The sequence below is a fragment of the Macaca fascicularis genome, chromosome X (genome assembly GCF_037993035.2).
Source record: "Macaca fascicularis isolate 582-1 chromosome X, T2T-MFA8v1.1".
Classification (NCBI taxonomy): Eukaryota; Metazoa; Chordata; class Mammalia; order Primates; family Cercopithecidae; genus Macaca; species Macaca fascicularis.
The window spans coordinates 2,319,790-2,331,986 of NC_088395.1; positions in this window are offsets into that span (position 1 = coordinate 2,319,790).

Sequence of the window (12,197 nt, forward strand, 5' to 3'; positions counted from 1 at the left end):
GTGGTGGCACATACCTCCTGTCCCACCTGCTTGGGAGGCTGAGGCAGGAGGATTGCTTGAAGCCAGGAGGCGGATCCTGCAGTGAGCTGTGGTCAGACCACTGCATTCCAACCTGGGTGACGGAGGAAGACCCTGTCTCAAAACAAAACAAAAACAGTTGCTCTACCTTAATTAGAATTTGAAAAGCTTAGAACTGGAAGGCAGCCTCTGAAATGATCAAGAACATACCTGGTGGGTAGACCCACTTTTTAGACGCTCTCTAGCCCAAATCTGATCACAGTCATTCTTCCTCACCTCTTCGGGTCTCCCTCACAGAAGGCGTTGGGGGTGTCGAACGAGATGATGATGGGATGGGAATAAACAGGAGCAAACAGTGTGCAGGCAAAGTTGGAGTTCCTACTCAGTCCGGGAGCAGAATTGATTTATGAATTTCTTTCTCTCTTTGTGTCTATCTCTTTTTTCTCTTTCTCTTTCTCTCTTCCCCCCAGCCCCACACCCCGACCTTCTGATCTCTAATCTGTTCATGTGAGAGAAGAGTGATGTGAAAATGGTCAGGAATTTGCTTTTTCTAATGAGATCCTGGTGAGAGTCATATTCAGAAAAGTATTTAGTCACATGGGGCTCTGGTGATTTCTCTGTTTATGAGCTCATTCCTTCCTCATTTCTGAGAACTTTGGTGTTAACAGCCCGTTTCCTTTTTGTAGGGGCTGACTTGGACTTCGCAGATGCCTTTTATGGTGGAGGAAATCGTGAGTAGCTCTTTAAAGTCTCCGCTGTTGCTGACTTGCTTGTTATCACTCAATTATTATCATTTGCAAGAGACTTACCTCTTGAGAATGATCAATGGAACTTGTTTGCACCATAGAAACTTAGGGAGTAAGTGTGATGTTGTCTGTTTTTGATGTTGTTGGACTTTTTTTTTTGCCAGTTCACTTGCTTTTGTTTAGTCTTTGGAATGATGTAAGGCAAATGTGACTCTCTTGGCCGTGTGAGGCGCACAGGCATGCGACTTGTGAAGTCACCCAGGGAGCTGTGCTTACAAAGGTGCTATATTGGTTTACTGGTCTGTAGTTACCATGTTGCTCTTCTTCATACAGTTGGGATGAGGGTCCCACATTTTTGTTTTGCACAGGACCTTGCCAATTCTGTCACTGGGCTAGACAGCTGCTTTAGTTTAATTTGATGTTAAACAATGTAGCTGGAAGTGATGGAAGAAAGTTGGCAGGAGGCTGTGTGTATGGTTATCCCTGCCATGACAAGCAGCAAGCTCCAACTTTTACCTGATCTGTCAGCCATCTCTATGCAAATTGATGTTGCATTTTCTTTACTCTAAGACAGTCACAATTGCAACTCTCATTGTCACAAAGAGATGACCCAGCACCTCCTAATTCACCCAAGCCGAAGCCAAATGCAAACCCTAAGCAACCTGGATTCATTGGTAAGTGCTTCTCACTCTATGGGTTGTCTGTATATTGTCCATAGTAGAGTGGCATCCACGTCAGCTGGATGAGAGGCTTTCAGATGAGCATGTGCTTGCTATTAACTCTGTACAGAGTTATTCCATTGGGCAGGGAGGGAAGTACACAGTTTTCTGAAATAGATATTTGACTTCATTTTATTTTTAGTTTGCTGATTTTACTTCCAAGATTGTATGGAACTTCTAAAACACTGAGCACAAGATTTTCATGTGAACTTGGTATAGAGAAAATGGCCTGTGCATTCCCTGTAGAGAAACTTGGGTGTTTTCAATGTTTTTGCTCTTGAATATTTGTATCAGCTATTTTGACACATGAGAGCATTCTCAGGGTAATCTGACTAGCAACTGGTTTTTGAAGTGAATTGTTGTGAAACATTCAGGGTTTTAGTTTTGTTTTTGTTTTTAATTTTTAACACAGAATCATAAATAATGTGCCTGCGCTCTTGGCATTTTGATGGTTATTTGCACTTATATTTTATATATCAGTTTAAATGAAGCAAATGTTAAGTAATAAAGCCAGTCTTTTGTTCATACTGCACTGTAACGTTATTATTATTATTATTATTATTATTTGAGATGGAGTCTCGCTCTGTCACCCAGGTGGGAGTGCAGTGGCACGATCTCAGCTCACTGCAACCTCTGCCTCCTGGGTTCGAGCAATTCTCCTCTCTCAGCCTCCTGAGTAACTGGGATTACAGGCATGCACCACCATGCCCAGCTAATTTTTTTGTGTGTATTTGTAGTACAGGTGGGGTTTCACCACGCTGGCCAAGCTGGTCTCAAACTCCTGACCTCAGGTGATCTGCCCACCTCGGCCTCCCAGAATTCTGGGATTACAGGCATGAGCCACTGCACCCGGCCTATTTTATAGTTATTAATAGTCACTGAACATTTGCTCATGTCATTTTATCATTTATATCATATGACATTTACTGTCAATTATATACTATTCTATATAGATATATAATACATTAATTTATTTAACTAATCCCTAATGTCTAAACTATTGTGTCTTCTGACTTTTTAGAGTTAGGAATTACAAGGCAAATTTGAGTCAACTTCATCTGCTTTTTTTTTTTGAAGAGATTTCTGGTATTCAAATTGTCTAGATCAATGTAGATGAGTCCTTTTCTTTTTTTTTTTTTTTTTTTTTGAGACGGAGTCTCGCTCTGTCGCCCAGCCCAGGCTGGAGTGTAGTGGCGCGATCTCGGCTCACTGCAAGCTCCGCTTCCCGGGTTCACGCCATTCTCCTGCCTCAGCCTCCCGAGTAGCTGGGACTACAGGCGCCCACAACCGCGCCCGGCTAATTTTTTGTATTTTTAGTAGAGACGGGGTTTCACCGTGGTCTCGATCTCCTGACCTTGTGATCCGCCCGCCTCGGCCTCCCAAAGTGCTGGGATTACAGGCGTGAGCCACCGCGCCCGGCTAGATGAGTCCTTTCTAGTTTTTGACCTGGTTCGCCATTTGCCCCAGAATTGTCCCAGTTTATTTTGACGATGGTGTGTGCAGATGTCCCTATCGTCACACCATCTCTACTGGTTATCACCTACAAAACCTTTGTCAGATAGTGTAAGGATTGTATCAAACTTGTCTTAGTTTCACATCTCTAATTCTGAAATTAAAAAAAAAAAATAGTGCATTCCAGTTAGCCATGGATACTTCTTTTGTGTATTGGATGTTATACCCTTTATTCTTAAATTATCATATGTACCTACTGATTTATAAGTCTTCTTCAGTTATTTATGGATATTAAAGATTATTAGCCACTCACTATGAAAATGTTTTTGCTATGTATTTTTGCCTTTTAATATTTTTCACAGGAATGTTTCACAAGCAAGACCTATTTTTTTTAATGGTGTCTTAAGTTTGTGTTGGTTTTCTGGTTTTTAAATTTTTTTTGATGGAGAATAATTTTGCCATTGTGTCTCCCACTTGGGAAAAGTAAAACCGTCTTTTTAATTTCATTTGCATTGTCTTCAAACATAAGTTGATCAAAGAAGTTGGGAAACATTTTCAAAGTTGAGCTTTTTCCTTGAGATTTGATGCATCTGTTTTTCCTGATGATTTCTGTCAATGGATTTCTCAATTGTTTTTTGTTTCTCTGAATCTATTTCTATGTCCACTATTTTTCTGTTTGTTTCTATAATATACAAAGGATTTTGTATATTTTTCTTTACGATCCACAAATTGCTTGCAAATTATTTTTTTTAATTTCCTCTTTTTTATATTTGTACATTTTGTTTACAGTTTATTTGTAATTTGGTTGTACTGTCTTTGCTAGATAAACCCAGGACAGCTTTTCATATGTAGAATTGTAAGTGTAGTAAACAGCTTTTATTTCAGACGTTAGGGCAAAAACCCAAGGAGATTCACCTTTAAATAAAATAAATCACTTCAAAAAGCCTCTTTCTACTCTAGTATACTTTTTTTCCTAAACATATAATAATATAGTTTCTCATACCATGAAATGTATTATTTATATGCAATATGTTTGACTACTTATTTGATTTTTATTGATTACTCATGTACTGTTATATGGTTTTGGAAAAATGTTGGATTTGATGTAGCTCCTCATGTTTCTTTTATTTACATTTCCTTGTTATCCCCTTTCAGTATAAAAATTTCCCCAACCTGGCTGGGCACAGTGGCTCACCCTTGTAATCCCAGCACTTTGGGAGGCTGAGGCGGGTGGATCACAAGGTCAGGAGTTCGAGATCAGCTTGGCCAATATGGTGAAACCCCATCTCTACTAAAAATACAAAAATTAGCTGGGTGTGGTGGTGGGCACCTGTAGTCCCAGCTACTCAGGAGACTGAGGCAGGAGAATCTCTTGAACCTGGGGGAGGAGGAGGTTGTAGTGAGCCGAGATCGCAACACTGCCCTCCAGCCTGGGGGACAGAGCAAGACTCCGTCTCAAAAAAAAAAAAAAAATTTCGCCAACTTTAGTTGGGATTTGAAAAGCTTAAAACTAGAAGGCAACCTCTGAAACCATGGTGAGTTTTCACGTCAGTTTGTCTGGCACATCTGGGTTGGTAGAGTCACGTTTTAGACACCCGCTAGCCCCTCTTAGGGCCTCCCTGGCGGACGGTGTTGGTTACCTGGGGGGAGATGATATTTGGACAGGAAATCAACAGGAGAGAACCATGTGCAGGTTAGAGTTGGAATTCCAACTCTGTCCAGGCAGCACAATTGGTTTATAAATTAGTTTATTTCTCTCTCTCTGGCTCTCATCTTTTGCTGTTTTCATCTGAAGGGAGAGTGATGTGAAAATGATCAGGAATTCATTTTTTCTGTTGAGATTCTGGTTAGAGGGATTTCCAGAAAAGTATTTAGGAACGTTGGGTTATGGTGTTTTCTGCATCTGTTTACGAGATCATTTCTTCCTCATTTCTCTGAGAACTTTGGTGTTAACAGCCAGTTTCCCTTCTTTAGGGGATGACTTTGACTTAGCAGATTCCTTACATGACAGAGGAAACTGTGAGTAACTCCTTAAAGTCTCCTCTGTTGCCGACTTGCTTATTACCACCAAATTATTATCGTTTCCAAAAAACATATCTCTTGTGAATGATCAATGAAACCTGTTTGCACAGTGGAAAATTAGGGTAGCTGTGTCGTCGTTTGTTTTTGATGTTGTTGGACTGTTTTTTTTTTTTTTTTTTTTTACCAGTATGCATAGTTTTATTTTAAAATTCTTACAGTCTTTGGAATGATGTAAGGCAAATGTGACTCCCCTGGCCAGGTTAGGCTTCATGAGTGGGTGACTTGTTCGATCACCCAAGGACCCATGCTTACAAGGGCGCCATATTGGTTTATGAGTCTGTAGTTGTCATCTTGAAATTCTTAATACAGTTGAACAAGGGTTTCTGTATTTTCGTTTTACACAGTACCTTGCCAATTCTATAGCTGATCTGAAAAGCTGCCTGATAGGTTTTATTGAAAATACTTGAAGATAAGTACTGTAGCTGGAAGATGTTGGAAGGATATTGGCAGCAGACTGTATGGGTATCCCCACCATGACAAAGAACAAGGTCCAGTTTTTATCTGTTTAGTGAACGTCTGTATGCAAATTGATGTTTCATTTTCTTCACTGCAAGGCACTCATAATCGCAACTCTCATCTTACAAACAGATGAGCCAGCACCACCTGACGCACCCAAACCAAAGCCAAGTCCAAACCCCAAGCAGCCTGATTCCACCGGTAAGAGCCTGTAACCCTGTGGGTCATCTGTATGTTGTTTACAGGACACTGATGTCCATGTCAGCTGGGAGGAGATTTCACGTGAAACCTGTGCTCACTCTTCACTCCTTGTACAAGGAAATTCCAGTGTTGAAGTGGCGAAAAACCTAGTTTTCAACTATATGATTTTTATTTGGATTACATTTTTAGTGTCCTGATTTTACTTCTAAGATTTTAAGATATAAGTCATAAATCTTAAATAGGATCTTAAATTCTGAGATTTTTTGGATTCCACCTCTAAAAAGTTGAATGCCAGGTTTTAAACATAGACATGATATGAAGGAAGGGATCTTTGCATTCCCAGTGGAGAAGTGAGTGCTTTTTGAATAATTAGATAGTTACTGAATTTTTTTTTTTTGTTTACACGCTTGTTTAACTTGTAACACAGAAAAATATAGTGTCCAAATCCTGTTGACATTTTGATAGTTATGTGCTAGTAACGTTATTTTTGGCATATTCATATTTCTTAATGACTTTTTCATGTCATTTAAGTCTTTCTAACATGACTTTTACTGTCAATTTTATATTCTTATTTGTTTCACACATAATTATATACTTCAGTATTTAATTTCAAACATGTTTCTTCTAACATTTTAGAATTACGGATTTCAAAGCCAATTTGAATCAACTTTATGCACTTGTTTTTATTCCTTTGAATCAATTTCTAGAATGCAAATTGTTTAGATCAATGTGTACGAGTACTTCTATAGCTTTTGACCTGGTTCTGAAATTGCCCCAGAATTATATGAATTTATTTTGATGCCAGGGATATGTGCAGATGTCCCTTTCTTCCCACCGTCATTACTGCTGGTGATCACCTAGAAACCCTTTGTCGTGTACTATCACATGGAACATTAATCTTTGCCTAGTTTCAGTTCTTTACTTCTGTAGTTAAAAAAAAAAAAAAATAGTACATCAATTGGCCATATATACTACTTTTTTTTTTTTGAGACAGAGTCTCGCTCTGTCGCCAGGCTGGAGTTCAGGGGCACCATCTTGGCTCACTGCAACCTTTGCCTCCCAGGTTCAAGCAGTTCTCCTGCCTCAGCCTCCCAAGTAGCTGGGACTACAGTAGGTGCACACCATCGTGCCCAGCTAATTTTTTTTTTGTATTTAGTAGAGACGGGGTTTCACCAGGTTGCCCAGGCTGGTCTCCTGAGCTCAGGCAATCTACCCGCCTCGGCCTCCCAAAGTGCTAGGATTGCAGGCAAGAGCCACTGTGCCCAGCCTACTTCTTCTTTTAGGTATTTGTTACTTTGCCTTTATTCTTATCTCCCGATATGTCCCTACTGTTTTATAAGTGTTCTTCATTTTTTTATAGACATTAAATATTGCCAACCATTTACTATGAAAATGCTTTTTCATCTTATTTTTGCCATTAGATAGTTTAACAGTATTTTTTTGACAGGCAAGTCTTCAAACTTTTATTCATGGTGTCTTATATTTGAGCGTTCTGATTTTGGTGACTTTTTTTTTTTGAGACAGAATCTTGCTCTGTCGCCCAGGCTGGAATGCAGTGGCATGATCTCGACTCATTGCAACCTCTGCCTCCTGGGTTCAAGCAATTCTCCTGCCTCAGCTTCCCGAGCAGCTGGTACTACGGGTGCCCACCACCACACCCAGCTAATTTTTGTATTTTTAATGGAGACAGGATTTCACCATATTGGCCAGGCTGGTCTCGAACTCCTGACCTCATGATCTACCTGTCTCAGCCTCCCAAAGTGCTGGGATTACAGGCGTGAGCCACCACGCCCGGTTGACATTTTTTCCTTTGAACCTCAGAACCATTTTGTCATTGCTCCCTTCCCTTTTGGGAAAAATAAAACCTTTTTTTTTTTTTTGAATTGTTTACAAGTAAGAGTTGACTTGTAGAGTGCCGACATGCCTGCAAAATTGAGATTTTTCTTGATATTCGACGTACCTCTTTCCCCGATGATTTCTTTTAATGCAGTTCTAATTTTTTTCTTTTTTTTTTTTTTGTTTCTCTGGATATGTTTTTATGCCCACTATCTTTCTGTTTATTGTTGTAACATAGAAAGGATTTAATATATTTTTCCTTACTGTATCCTGAGCTATGATCCCTTATTAAATTTCTATTTTTTTCTCATTTCTTACCTTTCTAAGAAGACAATCATATTATTTGCACATGATTTTAAAATATTTTTCAATTTTCTGTGTTTATATGTTCTCTTCACATTTTATTTGTATTTTTGTTGTATTACCTTTGATAGTAAACCCAGGACAGGTTTAAATATGAGTGAAGAGAGCAGATATTTTAAATTCCTGACTTTAAAGTGAAAACCCAAAGATATTAACCTTTAAATAAAGTAAATTGCCTTTTAAAAAATGTACTCATTTCAGGAAGGGTCTCTCTATTCTGGTATACTTTTTTCCCAAAATATATAATATTATTGGTTTTCATACCATGAGGTTTCTTACTTCTTTATATATATTTGTATAATCATCTGGTTTTTATTGATTACTCGTCAAAACCATATAAGTTATTGATTACTCATTGAAACTATTATGTAAGTGTATTCTTACATGGTTTTGGAAAAATGTTGGATTTGATGTAGCCCTTCATGTTTCTTTTATTTAAGCCTCCTTATTATCACCTTTCAGTATAAAATTGTCTCCAACCTTAGTCGGGATTTGAAAAGCTTAACACTAGAAGGCAACCTCTGAAACCACAGTGAATTTTCACGTCAGTTTGTCCAGCACGTCTGGGTTGATAGAGCCATTTTTTAGACACCCTGTCGCCCAAATCTGATCACAATCATGTGTCCCCATCTCTTAGGGCCTCGTGGTGGAGGGTGTTGGTTACCTGGAGGGAGATGATGATGGGATGGGAAATCAACAGGAGGGAATCATGTGTTGGCAGGGTTGGAGTTCCAACTTCCTCCAGCCAGCGCAGTTCATTTATAAATTACTTTGTTTCTCTCTCTCCCTCTCTTTCCACCCCCGACTCTTGCTCTCATCTTTTACTCTTTGCATCTGAGAGAAGAGTGATGTGAAAATGATCAGGAATTTGCTTTTTCTTATAAGGTCCTGGTCACAATGATACTTAGAAAACACTTAGAAACACAGGCCTGTGGTGGTTTCTCCATCTGCTTCCAGGTCATTTCTTCTTCATTTCTCTCAGAACTTTGGTGGGAACAGCCTGTTTCTCTGGTTTAGGGGATAACTTTGATTTCATAGATGTTTCTTCGTGGTGAACGAAACACTGAGTAACTCTTTAAAGTCTCCTCTATTGCCGAATTGCTTATAGTTTATTTGTATTTTTGGAGTGCTGTAGGAAGAGCAGTGATGAAGGTTTGAGGCTTCTAGATGCTTCCATATTAGTTGCCTGAGGCTTAGGCAGGGGACATGTGGACCCCTGGGGGGATGCGACAGTTGAGATGACAGCTGAGGAATGAGGATGACTTATATCCCAAGGAGTGGGCCAAAGGGAGTTTTGTGTAGCAAGTGTGGCATGTGCAAAGGGCCTGTGGTCAATGGAACTGAGGCTGCCTGTGGGGCTCAGTGAGGGGGAAAAGAAGAAGTGAGGTATGGCATGGGATGGAGGGGAGCAGAGTGAGGCCACAGTCAGTGCCCAGTCTTCAAAATGTCCCTTTGAGTGTCCCCAGGGCCCATGCTTGTTTTCAGTGCTTATTACTCTTGCTCCCCTCTGCTTGCTCCCAGAGAGCTCTCTCCTGCCTTCCAGCTCTGCATCTCTCAGATCCTGGCTCTGATCCCACGCTGCTGTTGCTTACACCCATGTACCCATTGCTAATGTCATCATTCCCTTCAGCAGCTAAGTGCAAAATTCACTTCCCATTAGAAAAGCAGTCTATACTAATAACAGCCAACTGGGAGACCCTAAAGAGTGCAGTTAAAGAAAAAAAAAAATTCAAATTTTCCCTCGAAAAGAAACCAGTGATATCACTTGGGTCCACCTCTCTGAGGTTCAAAAGCCTCTCATTAGTGTTAGTTGCTTTTAGGCCTGTTCTTACTGCATTAGCAAGGTGTATCTTTCTCTTCATATGCAGACAGTGCCCTTTCCTGGTGGGAGGCTCTCAGTCTCTGTCTACAAATCCAAGACCTGAGAGGTAGAGGGGTCCCCAACTGTCTGTCTTCTGCCAAAGTGGTGCCCTTGGGAATCACCAACTTCCTATGCCCACCTGTTCCAGCTACTGGGTTCACTTTGACCCAGCTCCTCCGAGGTGACACCCTTCCTCATCAGGCTCCCAGATTCCATCAGGTGTTCAAACCCCATGTGACAGGTGAAATACTGGTCCCCAGAGATGCCCACATTCTAACCCCTTGATCGTGTAAATGGGTGACCTTATGCAACACATGGGACTTTGCAGGTGGGATTTCATTAAGGATCTTGACATGGGAAGATTATTTAGGATGAGCTGTGTAATTGCAATGGAATCACAGGTTCCTTATAAGAGTGAGGCCTGTATCAGAGGATGAAGGAGGTGTTCATATGTGGAAAGAGACAGAAAGAAAAGTGGAGAGAACCATTGAAAAAAAGTAATTGAAAGACTTTGGCACCCAGGTTACCATGGCTGCCCCCAGCCCTTCAAATTCTCCTAAAGCCTCAAATCATCTTTGCCTGGAAGATGCACCAGCCCACTGGATAGCTGAGATGCAGCTGTTGGAGGGTGGATCTAGCCTGTGAGGACCCAGTAACCTGGATCCAATACATGACGATAAGGATTGAATGAGTGGTCATTTATTGATGAGTGATTGCTGGTTTTCTTGGCTACCTGGGCCCTGGGTCACAGGGATGGGAGGGCTGAGATGAACCTGGAAAAAAGGCTTTTCAGCACAGAGTCCCAGAGATTTTGAGTATGTGGATAGAAAAAAGCCGTTGTTCCTACACATTCAGTGTCAGAAGTGAAGGATGAGAATGGTGTGCATGTCAAAGGAAAAACAGCTTTTTCCCCCTGTACGTGAGGTCACAGCAAATTTGCAAGATTCAGCGCACGGTGAAAGAAGCAGGCAGCCCCTGACATCCAGGGGCTGGCCTGGCTCCCACTGCCTGGCTTCGGGTTTCCTGTTGGTCATAAGGAATGTCACAGACAGGACATTTTAAAGTCAATAAGAAATGTCAGACAAGATCACTGTGACTACAGTGAAGTCAAGAGACCTTGGGTTGTGCTTTGGCTGGTTCTTGATTTATTTCAGCTCAAGGCAATCAGTATGCCAAGGTGGCATATTTTGGGGTATCACGTAATCTCTTACATTTGTATTTAGGGTGGGGTGTCCTGTACCCCATCATCTGGAAGGTTGTAGCACTTCCTGCTTTCTAGAGATGGTAAATGAACTCCCTGGGTCACTGGGAAGGTTGTAGTACTTCCTGTTTCCCAGAGATGGTAAATAAACTTCCTGGATCACTGGGGATGTTGTAGCACTTCCTGCTTCCTGGAGATGGTAAATAAACTTCCGGGGTCACTAGGGAAGTTTGTAGTACGTCTGCTACCTGGGGATGGTAAGAGAACTTCCTGGGTCACTGAGGAGGTTGTAGCACTTCCTGCTTTCTTTTTTTTTTTTTTTTTTTTTGAGACGGAGTCTCGCTCTGTCGCCCAGGCTGGAGTGCAGTGGCGCGATCTCGGCTCACTGCAAGCTCCGCCTCCCGGGTTCACGCCATTCTCCTGCCTCAGCCTCCCGAGTAGCTGGGACTACAGGCGCCCACAACCGCGCCCGGCTAATGTTTTGTATTTTTAGTAGAGACGGGGTTTCACCGTGGTCTCGATCTCCTGACCTTGTGATCCGCCCGCCTCGGCCTCCCAAAGTGCTGGGATTACAGGCGTGAGCCACCGCGCCCGGCCTAGCACTTCCTGCTTTCTAGAGATGGTAAATGAACTTCCTGGGTCATTGAAAGGTTGCAGCACTTTCTAATTTATAGGGACACTGTAACACTTCCTGGTTTATCTGGAGATTGTAATGCTTTGTGATTCGTAGGGACACTGCAACACTTTCTGGCTCACATTGTTGCATTTCCTGGTTCAAATGGGTAATAGTAGCACTTCCTGGTTCACGGGGACATTGTGACACTTCCTGGTTCATAGGGATAAATGTAGCACTTCCTAGTTCACAGGGATATTGCAACACTTTTTGGTTCATACAGATAATTGTCACACTTCCTGATTCACAGGGATCTTGCAACACTTCCTGGTTCATAGGGATAATTGTAGCACTTCCTGTTTCATAGGGACATTGTAGTACTTCATACAGATAATTGTAGTACTTCTTGGTTCATATAGATAATAGTAGCACTTCCTGGGTCACAGGGACATTGCAATACTTTCGATTCACAGGGACATTGCAATACTTACTGGTTAATTCGGATAATTGTAGAACTTCCTGGTTTGCAGGGACGTTGTAACATTTCAAGGTTTGTACGGATAGTTGTAGCACTTCCTGGTTCATAGGGACATTGTAACACGTCCTGGTTCATACAGATAATTGTAGCACTTCCTGGTTTGCAGGGACA